Below are 23678 nucleotides of genomic sequence, written 5' to 3' on the forward strand. Positions count from 1 at the left end.
CTGATATTCGTATCCTAAACAAATGAGAGTGCTCTTTTAGTTCCGTTTACGCTGCTTGAAATGTTTCTCATTATGAGAATAAATAATGTTTGGCAGTCCTATCCTCGCAGTAAATCATCTGAATACCTTCAAACATAGTCTGTGCTCATATCTGAAACAAGTTCCAGATGAAGAGCTCTTATCGCAGCACACGTGGATATTAAGATTTAACTTAACCTGCAGCAAATTTCCGGGCTTGACGAAAAGTACCATAGCGAAATCCTCGTCTCTTACAGCAAATGGTTTGGTGACTTGAATACGATCAAGTGACAGAGGAGCTCCTGTCTCTCATCCGCAAACATTTCTGGCTATTTTGCAAAGGGAATATCCGTCTATGATTTCTTTAACCCTTTGTCATCCATACAAGATTCAAAACTCATCACAGAATTCAGAAAGTACTATGACTCTGGCTTAGACATAAGTGCATCAATCGTACGAACAGTCTTGCGAAAGGACGGGAACCATCAAAGAGCAGTGGCTGCTTTCTTTGTGCAGTCACGTCTGCGAAGTGAACTCGTCCTTCAAGTCGTACAATAGTCTAGTGCGGAAGTCTATTCAGAAGGAATTGGTTGTAAACTGCAATTTTAGATTTCGTTGGAAATTCTGTTTTGTTCCTCGACACATGCTATTCTGCGAAGAAGTTTTCTTGCTAGGCCATTCGTATTCGCCTTAATGTTGCTAATTGTAATTCATGGCCATTAAATTTGCCTTAATTTTTCATTCCAGATCCATGTCAGTATGTAGATACAATTACAAAATGATCTAGAGAGAATTTCTGTATGGTGTGAAAAGTGTCAATTAACATTAAACAAAGAAAATTGCGAGGTCATCCACATGGGTACAAAAAAAAAAAAAAAATTCCGATAAATTGTGGGTATACGATAAAGCACACAAATCTAAGGGCTGTGAATTCGACTAAATACCTAGGAATTACAATTACGAGCAACTTAAATTGGAAAGACCACATAGATAATTTTGTGGGGAAGGCGAACCAAAGACTGCGCTTTGTTGGCAGAACACGTAGAAGATGCGACAAACCCACTAAAGAGGCAGCCTACATTACACTTGTCCGTCCTCTGCTGGAATATTTCTGCGCAGTATGGGATCCTTACCAGGTAGGATTGAGGGAGGACATCGAAAAAGTGCAAAGAAGGGCAGCTCGTATCGTGTTGTCGCGCAATAGGTGTGAGAGTGTCACTGACATGATACGCGAGTTGGGGTGGCAGTCATTGAAACAAAGGCGGTTGTCTTTGCGGCGAGATGTATTTACGAAATTTCAATCACCAACTTTCTCTTCCGAATGCGTAAATATTTTGTTGACATCCACCTACGCAGGGAGAAATGGTCATCATAATAAAATAAGAGAAATCAGAGCTCGAACGGAAATATTTGGGTGTTCCTTTTTCCCTCGCGCCATTCGAGAGTGGAATAGTAGAGAAGTAGTATGAAAATGGTTCGATGAACCCTCTGCCAGGCACTTCAGTGTGAATTGCAGAGTAACCATGTAGATGTAGATGCAGAATACTTTCCAGTAAGGACTATATTTTGACTCGTCAATGGGACATAACAATGAATTAATAATTAAAGCACGCTGCTACTTCTTTCGCGTTTCTGCGACAAGATCGTTAGAGATTTCCTCTCGTGGCCAAGTATCAGGCGGTTCAGTTAGCCATAAAGGCGATGCCATCAAAACACGAAATATTGTGGTCTCTCCACTGATATCCCAGCTGGTAGCAAACCTACTGGTTTAGTTGTATTGCAGCTAACTCAATCAATATCGCACCCCTCCGCGCTCAGACCACAGAAGGGAGCAAAACAAGACTGCAAAAGCGTAAGCACTCTTTGCTACTTCACGTTCAGGTTCCGTTGAATGGTTCCGAATGGTCCCTGGTAGTTCCACCCTGTACATCAGAGCAAAATCTGCAGTCTCACTGCACTCCAAAGAGTTGTGTTTATGTTCAGTGGGGTGCTGTCCCACGACGCCCTTAGAGAAGAGTTTAATCGTCTGGTGGACAGGGGGCGGGGTGTCTACAGTGTTAAAGGTTGTCAAGAACATACTCCTATTGCTCATCACACTGGAAATTGTTGTTTTAGAGAGCCTAATGTATGAGAATCGACGCCCCAAGGCGTCACTGAAACAACTCCCTAAGGCCTTTTCGTGTCGATTCTGAGCGGCCGTGTGGTTTCCTCGTGCACCTATAAGAAAATCGGGTGAGTTCAACCTTCGGCGTCGCAGTTCCGATCTCCATCGCAGAGGCGTCAGGAGAAGAGATAAAGTGTGGGTAACAGGGGGTGCGACGACCTTCCTGTCATCTGACTCGTCCACGGTGACGTTTGGCAGAATTGTGGAGAAATTTGGTGCGAATGTGACATAATTAACACACTTTACACCTCAAACGGACTTCTGAGTGTTTTCTTTCTCTCTCTGTCTCTGTCTGTCTCTCTCTCTCTCTCTCTCTCTTCGGTCGACTTCTAACCACGTTTGAAGGTTCGCTGTGTCCGAGCGTGACGTTGCAGGGAGCCACACTTTTGCACCAGCACAGAGGAGTATTGTAGGCATCTTGGAGCCAAATTTCATAGTCCTACGTTCTAGTGGGAGACAATTACGGGATTTCGATAAAGTGATCTTTTAACTGTGTTGCGTAGGGTACGTAAAGTGTTTCATGTAAGCGAGTGAAGAATTGGCCTCACAGTAAAGGTACGAGACTTTAGGAATAAATTTAGAAGTTACAGGCGGAGCACAAGAAATGTGCATTAACAAAAGAAACAGTCGAGTATGAAATTAAGTAGTTAAGCTAAACACGTTTTCACAACAAAGATATGTGTTTGTTTGCTTTTCTGTTACTGACGAACGAGTAGGCTGCACCATTCATGACAGGATAAGCTCTGTTTTCCACGTCTGGCATGTCTTACAAATTATCTGGCACTCATTTTATGTACAGATCACACGATCAGTTCAGCAAAGAATTTGACGATATATTCAGTAACGATTATTTCTTTCCCCTAGAATCTGACGTAGGCAGTTTCCCGCAATCTAACAAACCACAGCTGATATTGGTAAATAAAACTGCATCTAAACAGTTCTTTCATATTACAAACAAAATTGCTTCTGTCGGCGAGTACATATTATAAGAAATAAGCTGGACGCCGTAAAATGGAAACCGCGGAAAGAACCGCGGTGACATTACCCTCGGAGAAAGAAGCGATCCCATATAAGAGCGCTGAGGTGCGAAACTCGCCGTCAGAGGGACACGGGCGCACTCCGCACTCCTTGACGAGAGAGCGGGCACATGTCGACCATCCACTGCAGTCAGCCGTGCTGCAAACGGAGAACGGGGGCTTCAACAGAAGAGCAATGCGCTGTAGCACGTTTGCCGATAGCGGAAAGAGTGCTCGGAACGGAAATTCTTCGAAGAGCGCCACAAGTGCTTGGAGCACACTTACATGTCCGTTGCGAGTCTCAGGCTGTGGTGATTTAGGCGCGGACGGACGTCATTCACCGATAAAGCAAGTTCTAGAACACAGCACCACCTTGCCGATGCCATTGTCAGCGGTGGGTACACCTCATCACTGAAGACCGGCAACTTACGATGCAGCCACTCACGCAGAGATTGGACCGAGCGTCGGATTTCCAACGGACATGAAGTGCCCTCCGCACACCACGGCCAGTCTTCAATAATTTTCCGCCCCCCGTTCTCTTCCCTCTGTAAAGAAATGCGCTGCACCCTTTCTTACCTATTTTGAAGCCTCCATTTCACTGTTTTCATCACGACTGAACGCAGTGGATGGACGGTCGAAGCGTGCACGTGCTCGAGCTTTTATTACACTAGTGGCCAACAAAATTGCTACACCAAGAAGAAATGCAGATGATAAACGGGTATTCATTGGACAAATATATTGTACTAGAACTGACATGTGATTACATTTTCACGCAATTTGGGTGGATAGATCCTGAGAAATCAGTACCCAGAACAACCACCTCTGGCCGTAATAACGGCCTTGATACGCCTGGGCATTCAGTCAAACAGAGCTTCGACGGCGTGTACAGGTACAGCTGCCCATGCAGCTTCAACACGATACCACAGTTCATCAAGAGTAGTGACTGGCGTATTGTGACGAGCCAGTTGCTCGGCCACCATTGACCAGACGCTTTTAGTTGGTGAGAGATCTGGAGAATGTGCTGGCCAGGGCAGCAGTCGAACATTTTCTCTTTCCAAAAAGGCCCGTACAAGACCAGCAACATGCGGTCGTCCATTATCCTGCTGAAATGTAGGGTTTCGCAGGGATCGAATGAACGGTAGAGCCACGGGTCGTAACACATCTGAAATGTAACGTCCACTGTTCAAAGTGCCGTCAGTGCGAACAAGAGGTGACCGAGACGTGTAACCAATGGCACCCCATACCATCACGCCGGGTATTACGCCAGTATGGCGATGACGAATACACGCTTCCAATGTGCGTTCACCGCTATGTCGCCAAACACGGATGCGACCGTCATGATGCTGTAAACAGAACCTGAATTCATGCGAAAAAATGACGTTTTGGTATTCGTGCACCGAGGTTCGTCGTTGAGTACACCGTCGCAGCCGCTCCTGTCTGTGATGCAGTGTCAAGGGCAACCGCCGCCGTGGCCTCCGACCTGATAGTCCCTGCTGTTGCAAACGTTGTCGAACTGTTCGTGCAGATGGTTGTCGTCTTGCAAAGGACCCCAGCTGTTGACTCTGGGATCGAGACGTGGCTGCACGATGCGTTACAGCCATGCGGATAAGATGCCTGTCATCTCGACTGCTAGAGATTCGAGGCCGTTGGGATCCAGCACGGCGTTCCGTATCACCCTCCTGAACCCACCGATTCCATATTCTGCTAACAGTCATTGGATCTCGACCAACGCGAGCAGCAATGTCGCGATACGATAAACCGCAATCGAGATAGGCTACAATCCGACGTTTATCAAAGACTGAAACGTGATGGTACGCATTTCTCCTCCTTACACGAGACATCACAACAACGTTTCACCAGGCAACGCCAGTCAACTGCTGTTTGTGTATGAGAAATCGGTTGGAAACTTTCCTTATGTCAGGACGTTGTAGGCGTCGCCACCGGCGCCAACCTTGTGTGAATGCACTGAAAAGCTAATCATTTGCGTATCACAGTATCTTCTTCCTGTCGGTTAAATTTCGCGTCTGTAGCACGTCATCTTCGTGGTGTAGCAATTTTAATGACCAGGAGTGTATATGGTTGTGTACCTGCGTACCTCTGCTGCGCTCTGGTAGGGATAGCATCAAAACTTATCACGATCTTTTCATCGATTTTCATTTCAAAGCCTCCTACTCGCTTCTTTTTGAAGCGAGGACAACAGCACACAGATGCCAGCGCAGATGCATAATAATTCAAAACGAGTCCCGTAATATTTTCCAGTTCCTTGGGGAGAGTGAGAACTATAAGGCGGGATAAAAAAGTCTTCGTCCGAAGGCCGCAAAGCCCATAGTCGGTATGCCAATCAAAGAAAATCTCAGTGAACTGTCACACAGTCGTCCCACCGACAACCAAGGTTGAAGATACCCGTCTGGTAAAACCCTGTGTTCTGCTACGTGAAAACGTCCGTAACTGTTTGCTGCACGTACCCGTCCGACGAGAATCGTGGCTCCATCAAAGCATTTTTTGAGGGACCGCAAGTTTGATAACTGAACGGGGACAGTTCAGGACTATAGGGCAGGTGCTCGAGTTTCTCCCGCTTGACTTGGCGTCAACTTCTGCGTTAACTTCTGCGTTACAGGATTTGCGATTGCCGACATTTGTTACCATGAAGCAGCAGCGCTTGTCCTAGCTGTCACTGATGATTCACACTAACTGCATGTCGTAATTTCTCCAGTGATAGATGACTACGGGTGTAAGGGCGCTGATGACCGGTCACTTGAGCGCCCCACAAACCAAACATCATCATCACAGGTGTTCGTCCTTCGGCAGCCACGAAGAGAATAACAGTGCGTTTGTCCAGTTTGTATCCATTTGGTAATGACGTCACCATAGTTCACGTTTCCACATTTACGGCACACACGTCGGAAGGGCACGATGGCTACATGTCGGTGCGTTATATATATATATATATATATATATATATATATATATATATATGTGTGTGTGTGTGTGTGTGTGTGTGTGTCTGTGTGTGTGTGTGTGTGTGTGTGTGTGTGTGGCGCTGCGTTGCATATACGTTGAAGCAACGCCACCAAACGGAAAACCTTGTAACTGCCCCCTATAATAAGGCTGCGAATACTGCAGCTGGCTATGTATAATGTTGAACTGAGTGCATGCAGTACTTGTCAGAGTCGTGACGAAAGATGATTCGAAAGCACCCAACATAGACACGTGCAGGCGAACGGCAGCTGCGAAGCACCACTGATCAGCAACTTGGTGCGATGCGCAGTGAGACAGATCTGCTGGAAGATTAAGCGTGGCACGATCTGAAGCGACGACCTTTCGCGTTTTGTGGAAGCAGGTACGTCACGGAGCAGAAGGTACAACTCTTAACTCCTCTCTGGATAATTAAGTCAAAGGTACTGCAAAATTGTAAGCCGCGCTGATTGGCGGCTTACAGTTTTCGAAAAAACAAAACGTCAATCGTGTTAAAAAGTTAGTGAGTGATAAAATTCCTTTCCAAATTGCCTATCGTTCTGCACAACCACAGGAAATTTCAAAACGGAAATACCAGTTGCGCCTCACCGGTCTTCTTCAGATGTTCCCACATTTAATGTCTCCCAATTTAACCAGAACTTTCACTTATGTTAATAAATGACAAGCTACGAAAGAGAACTGAAAGTCCCGATTAAATTACGAGAGATTTAATCTGGTAATATCTAAATATGACAGGTGAGGCGTGAAATCGATATCGTCCCTTTGAAATTTCATGTGGCTTGTGCGCAGTAGACCATGATAAATAGAATGTTTGCAGTTTGATGACCGCGTTGTTTAGTACTTTTCCATTTTCAGTAAGGGAGCAGAGCGAGCGTCGTGATCTTCAGCAGTGAACGAATGTTTGCACTACGCCATCCGGTTGTGATGGTGATGCGAGAAAGAGTGAGCTCCTTAACCTATCGGATTAGTGAGTCACAATAAATATTTGGTGGTTCAAATGGCTCTGAGCACTATGGGACTTAACATCGGAGGTCGTCAGTCCCCTAGAACTTAGAACTACTTAAACCTAACTAACCTAAGGACATCACAAACATCCATGCCCGAAGGAGGATTCGAACCTGTGACCGTAGCGGTCGCGCGGTTCCAGACTGAAGCGTCTAGAACCGCTCGGCCACAACGGCCGGCCAAATATTTTGCAGTTATGATGACAAGAGATATGAAGTGGAATGGCCACATAGGTTCAGTAGTAGGTAAATTAATCGAGGCTGTGCTCCTTCGGTAGATGACTGGGATTTTGTCTGCAAAGATGCTGCGTACAAAATGTCCTTGCTAGCCATAAATGAACACTGCTCAAATAGATGGGGCCCACGCCACGTCGGAGAACGAGGGACAGCGATCGCATACGAAAAAGGGAAATGCCCCAGTGCATCTTGCGAGATCTTGCCTAGAGAACTTGAAGACACGCTTTTCAGGGCAGAAACTACGAATACAGATCGGTACCCTAAGGCTCCATCGCGTACGGTTCGTGCGGATAAAATCAGGCAATCGCACGGAGGCGTAGAATCCACGGACGGATCGGGAAGACTCCGCTATGGTAGTACGGCTTCACATTAGTCTCTGCCGCGCTCTTTACACTGATTCGCAGTGTGTGGACGGAGCCGGAGAAGACAAAGCTGTCGATATCAGGGACGATCGGCGACGTCTTCCCTGCTTCCGTCGCGTCGCATCGTGTCGCGAGTTTTCGGTCGGCGCAGCTTTCGCCGCCGTTGTGCAACCTAACTAGTTCTGTTTTCTTTCTTTTTTTCCGTTCTGTGAGCCAGGAGGCCTCGACTCACAGAGAGGTAAAACAATGGCAGGCACACTCTCTCTTGGTCGCCTGTGAACAAAAAACACTAACCGCTAGAAAACGCAATAGTTACACCAAAAAGAAAAAAAAGGTGTTTAGATTCTGTTGCGGTTAGTACGAGTGAGAAAAAAGTTTCTCGTTTCTTTTCCTTAAAGCAAGCCTGGAAAATTCCTTTCTGTCCAACGTTCGACAAAGCTGAAAAGACAGTGGAACGTTTAAGTGACACATGATGCAATGATAACACGTTTACATATATACAGGGGGACAGCAACTATACTTTCGCTACTTGGGCCAGTTGATATGTTCGCTCCGGGATTTGCGTTAGGAGCACTACAAGTGCGGCGACGTTCGGGTAAAACACAACCACGTGTGTGCATTACAGTTACAGACGGTCAACATGGACCTGGACAAGTTGAGCAGGGCTTTACTCGTAAAGCTGTTTCATCAAAACAACTCCGCAATGCTGCTCTTCTTTGCGAATATCGATACATTGAAGGAATACGAAGAGGTCCTTTTTCTGCACTGGGGATGAAGAAAACGATTCGTAAGTTCGAATTAAATGGCGATTTAGGAATTATTCCTGCGACGGCCGACGGCCAATTGCGCCACAAATTGTTGAAGAAGTTGCTGTTGCCATGGGTGAGAATGCTGCATGCAACGTGCTGTGTTCAAGCAGTGCACAAGATGCGTCGCAATAGCTGAACCGGTGTTTCGGGGAGCAGTAGAGCAATCTCTATTGCGGTTCCAGGCTGTCCTGGATGCGCAACATTTGTAACCTGGAAAGTAAACACGGTACGCAATTAATAAATGTTACCTTTTCACGCGGAAATTAAAATGAGTTTTCTTCAATGGTTTATTCATTGTTTCCCTTCCGTGTGTCGCTACAAATGCTTTCGCAAAGTTTCATTCTCCTACGGTCACTCGTTTGTCATAGAGGCTCTCTCAAGTAGCGAAAGTTAATAATGACGACCCTGTATTCTGCAACCCTCTTACCAATAAACACCAAAATTCCCTGTTATGCAGTTCACATACCGAAATATGGAAACAATGACTGTATGTTCTAAACGCTCTCATCTTATTCTCATGGATCGTACGCGAATTATATGACGCGTCAGCAGAATCAACTAAATTTACCGAACAGGCTTTACTGAGAACGCCAACATCTGTCTTCACGGATTCACATTTATATTGTTGGTAATTTTAGTTTTTTGCTCTAAGGCATGTTCCTAGGCCTAAGTTCCGTCTCGTAATGCTGCAGATATCCCGGACATATAAAACTATCAAGAATATAAACATCGGCTATGACTGCATGCTTATCATTTAAGATCCCTGAATCTCTCATTCGTAAGGGCTATATCGATCCGCTACGATGGTAGTAGCTGATCTCTGAATTCGTTCGGTTTCTTCTGTCTTCCCAATCTGTTGGGAACTCTAAAAAGTGTTCTTCAGAATTCGTCACATTATCATCTTGTGTGCGACTTCCCTAGAAGCCTTTCAACGAATTTAAGTCAGCAATTCTCTGTCGGTTCTATTGATTTCACGTGTTTGAGAAATTTCATAACACTTCTGAGTGAAGCAACTTGCGACAATAGACAGTTTGAATGTCACATATACTAGTATTAACTGTAACAAAGACAAACAAGCCTTACTAGCTTTATGGGAACATGTTGACTATTACGGTCGCATGTTGGCACCCAAAATTTTACGTGTTTTTACTGCTGATATTGTTCGATGCTGGCTTATTTACGCCAAAAGAGGAAAGACCGTTGTTACAAAGCTAAAGGAATTTTTGAAATGGAAGAAGCTATGATCACTCACAAAATTATAAGAGTAACACTTAAGGCTCATTAATTTGTACAGCTGCCACACTAAAATGAGTGCCAAAAGAGATAAGCCCGGCAGAAAGATAAAAAGGGAACAATCAATGTACTGCGTATTATGTTGTCACACGTCTTCACTGAGCACAAGGTTGTTCACAAGTAGCGAGCACTGAAGAAAAGACTGACAAGCCGAAAGCCTCACATGTTCTTTTTTTCTGCAAAAAGGGCACATCAATGGCTGCAGCAAGAAATATAAGGTAGTCTATTCCAGATGTGAGAAGCCTCATTACGTATCTGTCTGCAATGAAGAACAGCAAGTCTTAGTGGGCAGTAATATTGTTCACTGCCTCTTTTCATGTATCTTCAAACTGCCTCCGTTTGCATAACAGGGCCCATCGGTTGAAGAAACGCAAGCGCTATTTACTCAGCGCTGAAAGCCAATGGGTTACAGCTTCGAATACTTAATAGCTTGAGATTATAAGTCATCACACAACAGCCATTAGGTGTTACAGGACCTCAGCAATAACATTCCAAGTCCACAAATAGAAAATTTGTTCGCTTCAAATTTTCCGGAGTCTCGATAAATAACACACTGGCATTCTCCGCCTTTGGAAGTGGGAACACGTACTCACAACTTCCAGCTGTCCCTTAGCGTATTACCATCCGGAAGCTAGAATTTGCTGATCACAAAGACGATGAGCATCCGTACCCTACAGAGATTTTTATAGCTCGAGACCAGTACCGAAAGATAATACAGGACTATACATTAATAATATATCTTCATCTACATGATTTCTCTGAAATACACAATTAAGCGCCTGGCAGAGGGTTCGTCAAACCACCTTCAAGCTTTTTCTCTACCGTTGCACCGCTGAAAAAATGAACACTTAAATCCTCCCGTGCGAGCTCTGATCAGTCCTTCCTATGTAGGTGGGGGCCAAGAAAATAATTTCGCGCTCCGAGGAAAAAGCTGGTGATTGAAATTTCACGAGAAGCTCCTGCCGCAACGAAAATCGCCTTTGTTTTTATGACTGCTACCGCAATTCGCGTACCATATCCGTGACAATACATTACGCTGATTCTGTAGTTCCTCTCCCTTCAAGGTCAGGATGGATTTAGAGTGTGCGAAAATCTGGTACTGTTCTCAGGCGCATTACTGTGAACCACGTACACCTCAAAGAACGGTCTGCGTCGTTAGCCAAATACGTGCTAGCCTCAGGGACTTACAAATGACAGGAATAAAAGATCGACAAGAGCGATCGGTATTGGCGAAACATCTAACCTTTTTGCAAGAATTCTGTGATAGGTTCCAAATGCAGGACGGATGAATGGTAGTTTCATTACTAAGAAAGAAATATGTGATTCTTTCTTCGAATCGTTACAAAGAAAATTTACTAATAACTCTCAATTCCCTGAGATGCTACTCTACATTCCGAGTGAACTAATCGAAATGCTCAGTTTATGGGACACTAAAAATTATGTCTTGTGCCTATCTCATCATGCAATAAAGAAAGAATGGGAATAACAAGATGGGGAATTGTTTTCGATTCATCGTGGGAAAACGATTCGCAGCCACGTAATGAGACTCCGGTCTCACGACCAAATCTACCGTCTGTGACACTTTTACAATTAACTCGCTTCAGGATGCTCCAGAAAGAATTCGACAGAAATGGCATTAAAGCTTGCTTGTAACTGTCTTTGAATGAAAGCGATGAGGCTTAAAGAGATTCTTCAGGTTTGGCGTAGAGAAGAAAAAAGACGCAGTTTGGCGAACTATGAATAACGTTACCATTTACCGGTTTACACGTTTACCATATCGTCTCACATGTATGCCATTCCTTTTCTGGAACGTTGCGCTAACTGGCTGCATGACTTAGAGGAACATATTCTATGACAACAGAACTTCTGATGAAAGTGCTTTCACGGACTCACTGTTTAGCAAAATATGGTACAAAGATTCTATCACTGACAAATTATCAGTTTCTTCTTGTATCCTGTTTTATAGTATCTTGTTGAAATACGTGAAGTAATTTACTACAGCTATTATACGGGATTTCCAAGAGGAGTGATCAGTATTCATGGATATTGACAGGAACGATCATTAGAAGCGAAAATGTCTAGCAAACCCAGGCTCTAAAATACGCCGCTCAGAACTATGAACACTTGTTCAGTAGATGTGTTTCACAGTAGCGAAGGTGAGCAAGTGCTCATAGCTCTTAAGATGTGCTCTTTAGACCTATTATCGCATATTTTTTCTTGATTTAGTCCATACTAACACCTCTCAGAATATGGAAGGGAAAAATTTTGAAAGAGAAGATATTTCTTTCACAGAATACTCATAGCGCTAAAGGTAAGCAATTAGAGCACGTACTTACTAGATTTCTTCCTTCGAATGATCGTTCCTGTCATATCCCTGAACATTGGCCAGTCCTCCTGGGACACCCTATATAGAGTAGAAATATTTTAAGAAATTAATCGATACACTTCTATCTTGTCATTAAGAGCTTCTTCTCATGACTTTTTGTGTCTCACATCAGTTTCGATATCTATACACAATCAGCTGACAGTTCAGGACTACGAATTGCAATTCAGTCAAAGAAAATGCCACAGTCTTAGGTGTCATATGGGACACAGAATCATATTCATTCTTTTATCACCGTCAGTAGTGGAACCAAGTTCTCGCCACCTCACGCTGAATTGCTGCCAAACTTATTCAAGATGGCGGATTCAAGATTGTGGGTGTAGATATGGCAACGTCGCAGAGACATCATGGTGGGAAGTTCAAATTTTCGCTGAAAAATAGATCAACTGCGCTACCTCCACTAAAGGGCCGACAGCGTCCTCTCGTGGTGCTATTGTGGGCTTGTCCACACTGGATGGAGCTCCTGTCTACGAAAACTCAGATTGTTTATATAACAATATACCACAATGCACGCAAAATAAAGACTTTTGTCCATCCTATTCTGCTACCCAGCACAGACTGAGGCTTTTTTCCCGCCAATTTGGAGGGAATGGGAGGGGGTGGAGTTTGGTTGGTGGGGGTAGCCCAATTGACCTATTTTCCCGCCAAAATTTGAACTTCAACGATGACGTCACTGTGACGTTGCCGCATCCATAGCTGCCATCTTGGACTGGCCATCTTGAATAAATTTAGCAACAATGCAGCGTCTCATTATCGATAAACTGGATAATGCACTTGCTACAAAACACCACCTACTGCACATTACAGCAAGATTCTACAATTGATTTTCTTGACAGCTTTTCACCAGTATAGATCGTAAGAAAGTTTCTTTTCCCGCGAATTTGATATAGAGGCATACAATTGGGGTGAAATTCTGCCTCCAAACTTATCCTGCAGATGAAATATTTGGACTTAAAGACTTATTCATCTTCAAGCCCTAAGAATACACGGATGGTTAGGACTCCACAGTAAAACGTATTTTGTGATGCCTCTGAAGGAGCTTAGGGAGCTGTGCTGTACGTCAGAACCTCCGAAACTGAAAACATAGTTGTTCGTCAGGTCAAGAGCAAATATAAGAGGGTGGCGTGAACAAAACGCCAAACGGTCCCTCCAGGTTTGCCCCCCCCCCCCCTTACCCCACTTCCGCAGTCCGGCAACACCCTCGATGCCACCTGCCCGCTTTCGTTGAGCGATATAAAAATTTACGTGTAGGGAGACAAACTGTGACAAGATCCTAGGCGCCTACAGGCAGGATACGGTGCTGCTCTTGCGCCTGTTAGAAGGCATGTGGAATCAGAGGTGTGTCAAACGACTGCCTGCCCTTAGGCACCTAGGAATCTTTTCTCAGTTTGTCTCTGTACTGGAACACTTTTAAAGTGCTCAACAAAGGCGGTATGGTGGTACCGAGGATATTTGCCGGGCTGTGTGGTCTTAGATGGACCTATTGACATTTTATTCCCTCTGTGATTAAGCAACCTTTGCTGCTTCGGATCGCGTTCAAATTTCGTCGAATGGTTTTGAACGGCCCCTATCGGTCCATCCTGTAGACCGGAGCATAAACTGCAGTTTCACTGCACTTCGAAGGGATGTGATCACGTTCAGTAGGTTTGCTGGCCTGCGTTGTCGTTAGAGAAGGACTGAATCATCCAGGAGTCCCAGCAGTGTCGACAATGTCGTCATGTAGCTCATCGTTTTCTAACGCCAAATGTGTGGGACCCAATGCCATAAGTAAAAAAGTGGTTTCGTACACGCTCCTTATGTCACCCCATGAATCCTTTTCCTGTCGACGCTGAGTGGCAGAGCGGCTGAAATGTTTTTGCGGACACTCATAAGAAAACCGCGTTATTTCAACGCTGGGTGTCACGTTCTGACCCCCATCGCAGAGACGTCAAAAGGAGTGGAATGTGGGTAAGAGGGGGTGTGACGACCTTCCCACAGTGTGACTCGTCCACGGTGGCATTGGGCAGGGTTGTGCAGAAATGTGGTGTCGATGTGACGTCATTACCCCACGTTACACCTCACACGAACTTCTGAGCTCTGGCCTTTTTCCCACAGGATTCGACATCTACCTGTCGGAAGCGTCGTCGAACACGAGGATGACGCTGCAGGGAGTCTCGCTCATTAAGAGAAAGGTTGTAGGCACTATTGAGCCAAATTTCAAGCTTCTAGGTTGCAATGGGACACAAATATGGCGTTTCGAAAGAGTGATCGTTTAGTATTAATACTGAAAGATGCGTATCAATTCGTTGGCCTATTGAATGGCCGTTGCAGTGGGTTTGTCTGATAAGCACTGCAACTATTGCTTACGTCATTTTCTTGGGTCTTCTGCTGGCTATCTTGTGTTTCGCTACCCCCTATTTGAAAAAGATGACTTAATATAACTGTCACCTTGAATCTCAAAACTGCATGTGAGAGCTATGGATATATGTGTCGTCTTAGAAACATATAAATGTTACTAACGTATGATATTAGTGCTATTTCGTTAATCCTACTTTGTTAATTGTGAACTTAAATTTTGCAAATTTTTATCCACCCACTTAAGTGGTGTCGTATCTTGTTATCTTTTCTTTTCTTTTTTTTTCTTAATTGTTGTACACTGAGGTTGTTGTGTATTGTGGTATAAAACTGTAAGGCTAAATCCGGCTCTCTCTCGTGACTGTGGGTTGTTTTAAATGCATGCTTTTGCACTGACAATATAAAAATGGTTTTGGAATTATATTGCGCACAGCTCTCAACCTGGCATCACTACTCCCATCTATAGCCACAAAAACTGGTAATACTATTACTCCAAACATTACTGGATGTTACAGAATCGTAGAGTACCGAAAATGTATTAACGAATGTTACAGAATCTGTAATCTTTCTATTTATTGCACGATCCTTCGTTCATCCATATTTCTGGTGAAATGGAGGTTGCCACACGGAAATGTTTGTGATTTTACTAACGGTTATGCAATAGAAATAAGTATTACTCAGGCTCTGCGAGAGAGGCAGCAGTGAATTCCCGAGAATACTGACGTTATTAGAGACCGTACTATCCTGGTAAATCGTTTCTACACGTTGAGATGCCATCGCACTCTTTTGGAACACACTCCATATTACTCTCTGCGCCTGGTGAGATAATAGCATCCTCCATTACATAATTGCTGCTGAACATGAAGAAAATCTGCCACCCCTCCCCCGCATCCAATGCTTCAGATTACAGTATACGTTACCAGTAGATTGTGTGTATCTAAGTCAAAAGGTCCCAGGGCGAATGTAGCTGTTTGTCAGCATCCAAAATTCTGAAAATATAGTGTTTTTGAATCAATGATCTAAATTCACTCAAGTGAAGTTTTGTGTTCCATGTCAGTTTCCCAGGGTCTGCTTTCATCTTTCTCAGAGTGTTATTTGGTTCAAGTGTACTGTGTGTTCCTGGAGACTTTGACTGACAAAAGTCATTGTTTGTAATCTGTGACAATCCAACTTAGTGAAACACCAAATTTTTTATTTATTATAGAAAAATGTGTTTTAGCACTTCTGCCTCAATCGTCAGTGGTTGTTTTTATTTCCCTTTCCAACTTTATGTCCATACAAAATATTTGTGCTACAACCAAAGTGCAAATACAGGGTCACTCATAATAACCTCTGGAATTTATGAAGATGTCTGCGTGAAAGCTACAAGTCACACAGAGAACTGCACTCATTAGTGATCAGAGAATCGCTCAAAGCTTTTTAACTTAAGTCACAGATGCTCTGTAGGGGCAGCATTTGTAATACAGCAAACGTCAGTATGTGTGAGCTGTTCTTTTAAGTTGATGCTGCGTGCTGTCCGGGAAGGTGCTGCAACAGTTGCCCACTTCGGATGCGACAGCTCCGAGAAGATGGCATGTTTACACCAGGGTCGACCGCGCCATGACAAACTGCATTCGAGCTCAGTGTCCGACGATCGGGCTGTCTCGGCTTTGCTCGGTCCTTCTTGGAAGTACTCGGCACGGCGCGACATTTCACTTAACACTGCGGTGCGGTGTTTTTCATCGGTCGGGACGACGTTCTTCAGTTGGGCAGAAGCTTGGTGTCACCGCTGTTTACCCTTCACTATTCTCTCATGTTTTAAAGTAAGTTCACAGATCCAATGACTGCATAAATCTGACAGTATAGTGACAAATCGTCACAATCCTTTAAAAATTAGTGGGACTGACTAAAGAGAAGCACGAGAATTCTCAGTATCTATTAGGCAGTCTCATAATCGATGTGTACTGAGGCGTGGGACCTTATATCGCTCCTGTCTAGAGCCTGTGTATAGGGAGAATGACTCATGCGTGCACAGTGACAGATGGTCTGAAGCGGGTTCAGTCGAGTACGTAGTTCTAATTTTCATAAGACAGAGGACAGTAGTGGAGAGATACATTCAAGAAACAGGCCAAGAGAATGTTTTGTGAATTTTCCTGTTTATTTCATGAAGGTTTTTTTGTTTATTTATGTTTTTACTGTTTTGTGTATGCTTTTAGTAGTGTGAATGATGCGTAAATGTGATCAAAAGTAAATATGTAGATCGTTGTTCTGCTGATGAACGCTGTACGAGCTAGCGTGTGAATGCAGACGACGGGGAATTTTGTATCATGAAATGTTAAGTAAGATTATGGTAAAAGGAAAGCTAATTCGAATGAAAATGAAAATAGTTAATAACGTTAAGTATAAACAAAATATCAGAATGTTAAATATTTATTTCGGGCAAAAGTACAGTTCGAAACTGTTTTATATGTTGCTCAGTTAGTATGAAAAGCGCGGACTAACGCGGGAGAATAATGTTTTTCTATTGGCCTTAAAGAAAACTGACCAATCAGAACGGAGTATTCTCCGCGCGTCTTTTCTCTTGGAGATATAGAATACTTACTTCAGTCTAAAGTAGTCGGAGCCCAGCCTTTCAATGGTACGGTCGCGTGTAGTATGAGCTCCGAAGGAAGTTATAATTTGCCGGTTTTAGTTGTGTTACATGTTTCAAAAGTGTTTTAAAGTGAAGGCGTATTTATTGCACTGTGTTTTCTAGAAAGTACGGATTTTTTAATTAATTTTGTGTATGAGAAAAGACAGTAATTCCATGTGGAATATTGAGCAGATCGGTGACTAAAAACTCGAGAGCATTAAACACCGACAAACTTGATAGTATGGCGAGCATTTTCATTTAACAGCAATCCGTACTTAGCAGCTATTGAGATTTTGAGAAATACGTTACCATAAACTTGCTTACGTGCATGAGTGCGTTAGGATTGACTCGGGCTTGGCAGTGAGCGTGTACATTAGCAAGGTTCAGAATATACCAGTTTTGCCAGTATTTCCACCTCTCAATCAAAATTAAGACCTTTTTCCGATTCTTGGAATAGTTACGTTGTATGCAGCCTGGTGGGAGTTGCAGTCGGTGGGTCTCTACTCGGCTCTCCCACCGGCGATCTGCTGCAACGAGTTCACAGGTAGGTGCAGGTAAACGACGAAAGGATCCGAGCCGCAACAGTACGGCAGATTTGCTGTGGAATGGCATTAAAACACAATGCCGAAAGAATTTAAAGATATGGTTGATGATGAAAAATGAAAAATAATTAAAAAATCGATTGACGGGATTAATTGTTCTGTAAAGCAAGAAGCAATTTCGTACTAAATTTGCAGGCATGGAGCACTTGATGAAAGTGGTGGTTCGAATAGTAAATTTTGTGTAGTCACACGCATTACTCCACATTCAGTTGCAAAAGTTTTCGACGGAACTGAATTAAGAGTATGGAAACTATATATAGTACTGCCAAGTACTTCATGTAATACTGAAAAGTAGGTTGGTTAAGTCTAAGTGCATGACTGGAACGATTTTTAATTTAAAACATTCTATTGTTCAATACATGAAGGAAAAATGAGAGCAGTAACGAAAATCAGAACATCCAGACTGTATTGCACTCTAAAGGGGCTTAATCGCATATTGCCAACAGTAAGACATGCAAGGTGAGAAACGGCTTATTCCTGATTTGACGAGGATGAATTTAAAATGAAAACCAAATTGTGGAAGAGATAAATTGTGACAAAGAACATTGTTCATTTCCCTAAGTTCGCTGGTGTTAAACAAAATACAAGATATGAAGAATGCATTGTGGCTTAGAAAGAATTAGAAGGTAGTTTTCTAAATTTTTTGAGAACACTGAAGATCTTACAGCTGTTTTCGAGACCATTTGCCCTTTCAGCATGTGTAGGTGGAATAAAACTTTCCAGGAGCTCTACATTGTTTTCTTCTAGAAGACTTTCGACGTCTCTATTATTTCATTCGAAATATGTGTGTGAAGTGTTTTTCTCGACAACGAAACTAAATAAGTCACGATTACGTGGCAGCCCACGTGCGAAAATCTGTGAAAGTGTCTCTTTCTGTCTGTGTACCATCACGACCCACATGCTGTTCTCTGCGCATGGGACAACTATACAACACTGTAAGTTGGTGAACATTATTCAGAACTTACGCATTCCACTCAGAGCGGTGAAAACAATTAGGCACCTCATGTGTGCTGCATTCTTGGTACAAATGAGATCAAAGACCCATCTCTGTGGTAACTCAGAGGAGGTTTGAAGAAGGGAAATTTTCGACGGAAGGGATTTATCACACACATGTAAATCTCTCTCTCTCTCTCTCTTTCTCCCTCTCTTCTACTTGATGTACGGTCACGATATGCTTTGCACGACGCATTTGCATACTCAAGTGCGTTTCCGGTGCTGTGAAATTTATCTCTGATGAACAATGTAGCACCTCACACATCGAAAACAGCACGAATAAATTGCATGGAACTCAGAAAACGCACTTGAAAATGGGCATGATTTCCCGAAATGCATCTCGCAAAATACAAATAGAAAGAAAATCGTGATTGGTAGAAGGAAAGTTATTACGTAAACAAACCCAAAATTATAGTTGATAAAATATAATATTTTAACATTTTTGTTACTTGTAAAAAGAAGTTAGCTGTTGTTAACAACAGCTCATATGTCATAAGCAACGTCTGTTAGTGCTTTGTCTAGAGCACAGTATCGCTCTCAAAAACACCAATACTCGCGTGTCTTTTTGATAGCATTGTGGAAAAACAGTGATGATACTTACAATTTTAATAAAAATCAGATTGCTATAATTCATTTATTTTTTGTTCTGATAACAACTTTGGGTCTGTAAGACCAAGAACTGGCTCTTCATGTCATACGGGTAACACATCGATTTAATTTTTTGTTTCATATGGTAGTTACTGTGATTTTATTTTAGCTATTAACTTGGACAAGTTTTGTCATGCATAAAGTACAGTAAGTGTTATATATTTCAGACTCTGCCTGAAGATGGCCTTTTAGACCGAAATATAAATAAGTTATTCGCATTTGGACTGCTTTTTATTTTTTAAAAACTTAAGTTTCACTTGTCTGTCTCATAAATTCAATGAAACACTGGATGGGAGCTTATGGTCTGGAAATGAGTCACTGTGTGAGCATGAAGCATGAAGATACTGAGAAATTCAGAACTGAAAAACTGAGACACAGAAATTTCATCTCTTGAAAACAATTCCACGGCAGTCTCAGGAGAAGTCTTCAAATGCTTAAGATGGGAGAAAGAAGAAGGGGTTCTAGTTGATGGAACAAACTCGAACCACATTAATTTTAGTGTTGAAAACTGAGGGTTTGGGGAAATGTCTGTAGATAGTTACTGAGAGGCACAGGCAAAACAAAGAAACAGGTTAGTGAAGAGACTGGGGTTGATGACGTAATTACGACTGCAAAGAAAACGAAACGGAGTTTAAGAGCCATTTAGACAGGAAAATGAGTGGTAAATGTACCAAGGAATTTGTCTCCTGCACACCAAGAGGTCACAGGAGGCTGAGATGGCAACATTATGGGAGGTGGCTGTGTAACATCAGGAAACACGTGGGAGTAAAGGAGATGTAAATAGCTGCATATGGAGAAAACTACATGAGGCTCTCATTCAGAGTGAGTACAAAATCAATCTTAATATTTCTACAGGTATTAACTTTGTATTCTTACGCACACTTTATGCCCAAGAGAGCTACACTACTATAGGGTTGCTTACAGGTTTCGATTCATAAGATGCAGCATGGGGTAGTTAGAGAGCGCACCAGTAGAGCCAGGCGTGTCGCAACATTTAGACCAGTATTGGTCAAGAATTCGGCACATGAGCCATGCACTTGCTCGCTCTTGCCTGGATGCACACTTTCCCTACCGCCACACCACACTGTGTAAGTTTGAGGACGAAGAAGACAGGGAAACTGTGAACCCGCTGCATTTAGACGGCAATGCCGTCACCCTGCAAATGACTTGGTTTCACATTTCATGTGTCTCAACACTATGGATCACAAAGGAAACAAATGTCCAGTATTCTTTAATCATCTGACTGGAAGGACCCTTGATCATACAAACGCCCAAAAAGGGTTTGAAATGTTGTATGATGTGGTTGGTGTCTGTGAGGGTACTTTTTTTGGTATAGATGTGCTGCCTCTCGAACATTTCCATCTGCCTGGACGTACACAAACACCATCTCGGCTTGTTCCCAGCATGAACATCGGACCATTCTGCTGCTTACAACACGCTTCGTCAATCACACAGCCTGCAACACAGAAGGAACTCAACGCACGTGGTCAGAGGGACTGTCACTCGTTAGCGCTCTCTACTGTGGCAACGATGCGTTTCCGGACACGTGTTCGTAGGATCTTGGTTCCTCCGTTACCAGTCAGGAATTCGTGTCTGCAGTTTGTCGGCTTTATTAATGTTCACCCATTTTATATCTTTTAGTTCCAAAATCAGCACTTAATGCTTAGTGTTTGCCCTGAGAAGTGGCGTCTTTGGTTCTCTCCAAGCCACGCGCTTGATGTTCCATATTTTAATTAGCAAAAGAAGTGTACGGCTACGTGGTCAATAACTCGAGTATAACAGCTGGGCGGACGGACGTAACATGGCGGTGTGTGCATATTAATACTGTCCAGGCTGCAGCTCCTGGGGATTAAAACACACACACACACACACACAGGAGGTGGGAGACTCAGTGAAGACCATTAAGGCGCGTCGCTCGTAAAATGTAATGGCGGGGGGCAGGCAGCGGCCAGCCTGGTCCAAATTATAGCTGGTGCTGCAACAGGTGCGCTCCTGCCGGTAACTCACGCACACACACACACACACACACACACACACACACGCACGCACACACACGAACCCATACTACGCACAACGCGAACTGAGCAGCAATGGTGTCTCAAATTCCAAAACAGACTTTCTTATCTCTCAGCTGAAAGGAAATGTGCACTCACTGCTGAGAACGCAAGCCCCTCTTCCAGTGCATCATGATCAGTTTGCAGCAGCTTTGCCCATAAAACGATCGTTGACCGTCCTGTTCTTTGAGCGCTCCGCAGCCACGGTCGTCCCTAAAACCCTACCTTAAGATAACAGGCAAATTAAATCGTTTGTTCATAGCATAATACGAAGGAAAAAGTTGATTTACTGCTGGCGTAGTGTCATCTAAACACTTCCGAATTAACCACGGTTTCTCACAATGATATATAAAACTAAAAAATAAACTAAACTCCTCCCGAAAAGGCTATGAAGGCCCAAAGTTACCGACCGGCCGCCGTGTCATCCTCAGGCCGCAGGCGTCATTGGATGCGGATATGGAGGGACACGTGGTCAGCACACCGCTCTCCCGGCCGTATGCCAGTTTCCGAGACAGGAGCCGCTACTTCTCACAAGGGAACCTCCCCATCGCACCCCCCTCAGATTTAGTTATAAGTTGGCATAGTGGATAGGCCTTGAGAAACTGAACACAGATCAATCGAGAAAACAGGAAGAAGTTGTGTGGAACCGTGAAAAAAATTAATAAAATATACAAACTGAGTAGTCCATAGGCAAGATAGGCAACATCATAGATAATGCGAGCTCAGTAGCGCCGTGGTCCCGTGGTTAGCGTGAGTAGCTGTGGAACGAGAGGTCCTTGGTTCAAGTCTTCCCTCGACTGAAAATTTTACTTTCTTTAATTTCGCAAAGTTATGATCTGTCCGTTCGTTCATTGACTTTTTGTTCAGTGCAATAAGTTTAGTGTCTGTGTTTTGCGACCGCACCGCAAAACCGTGCGATTAGTAGACGAAAGGACGTGCCTCTCCAATGGGAACCGAAAACATTTGATCGCAAGGTCGTAGGTCAACCGATTCCTCCACGGGAAAACACGTCTGATATATTCTATACGACACTGGTGACGGCATGTGCGTCACATGACAGGAATATGTTGTCGACCCACCTAACTTGTACACTTAGCGAATGGGTAAAAAGATTCTTCTACCTTGCCCGATTTAGGTTTTCTTGTAGATGTGATAATCACTCCGAAAATAGTGATGAAAACATAAGAGTTTGTCACATAAAATGAACATAAAAAGTAAACTTTTACCCGAAGGAAGACTTGAACCTAGGACCTCTCGTTCCGTAGCTGCTCTCGCTAACCACGGGACCACGGCGCACGTCGACTCCCAGTGCCCTTGATGTTGCTTATCTTTGTATATTTTACTAATTTTTTTCATAGTTCCACACTTCTTCTTGTTTTCTCGATTGATCTGTGTTCAGTGTTTCAAGATCTATCCACGGTGCCAACTTATAACTAAATCTGAGGGGGGTGTGATGGGGAGGTTGGCTTGTCAGTCAAGTAGCTCCTCAGTTTGCCTCACAAGGGCTGAGTGCACCCCACTTGCCAACAGCGCTCGGCAGACCGGATGGTCACCCATCCACGTGCTAACCCAGCCCGACAGCGCTTAACTGCGGTGACCTGACGAGAACCGGTGTTACCACTGCGGCAAGGCCGTTGGCTCACAGTGATATGTAGTAACTCTTTATTCCGCCAATTGATGGGATTTGAAGTATGTTTGGGAACTGTGACCTTATTGCAATCTATGGTAGCAGGAATCCCGTTTTAAACTAAAGCCACCGAATTACGGGTTATTTGTCTGTGCTTTTGGTTAGTGCAGTGCAGGTACAGTGTTTCAGTTATTTAACGACACGGTTGTTTGTTTATTGTGTGATATGAAAATTGATAGATTTTGCGTGAGAGCTGCTTCTCACGATGGGGCAGGATAACGTTACGATTGTGGATGGCGCCGTAATCAGTTACTCTCGGTTGGACAACAAATACATAAACTTTATTTAAAGAAATTAAAATTTTAAAACAATCTCTGAAGAAAAACACATTTGACTGTATGACGGCTGAAGGCCTTATCACAGAAAAAAAATCCACTAATTTGGGGCCGAAGTCTACCAACAATAACCTGAAACAACAAATAGCTGAATGCCTGAATTAGAAGTCAGAAGAACAATTCCAAATAGCACATATTAAAATAAATACTTC

At 43.5% G+C, this 23678-nt stretch overlaps 1 pseudogene; it reads right to left on the reverse strand.

The window, feature by feature from the left end:
• Window positions 1-23025: 23025 nt before the first annotated feature.
• LOC126212572 (5S ribosomal RNA) lies at window positions 23026-23143 on the reverse strand (annotated as a pseudogene).
• Window positions 23144-23678: the final 535 nt, after the last annotated feature.

The sequence above is a fragment of the Schistocerca nitens genome, chromosome 1 (assembly GCF_023898315.1).
Source record: "Schistocerca nitens isolate TAMUIC-IGC-003100 chromosome 1, iqSchNite1.1, whole genome shotgun sequence".
Lineage (NCBI taxonomy): Eukaryota > Metazoa > Arthropoda > Insecta > Orthoptera > Acrididae > Schistocerca > Schistocerca nitens.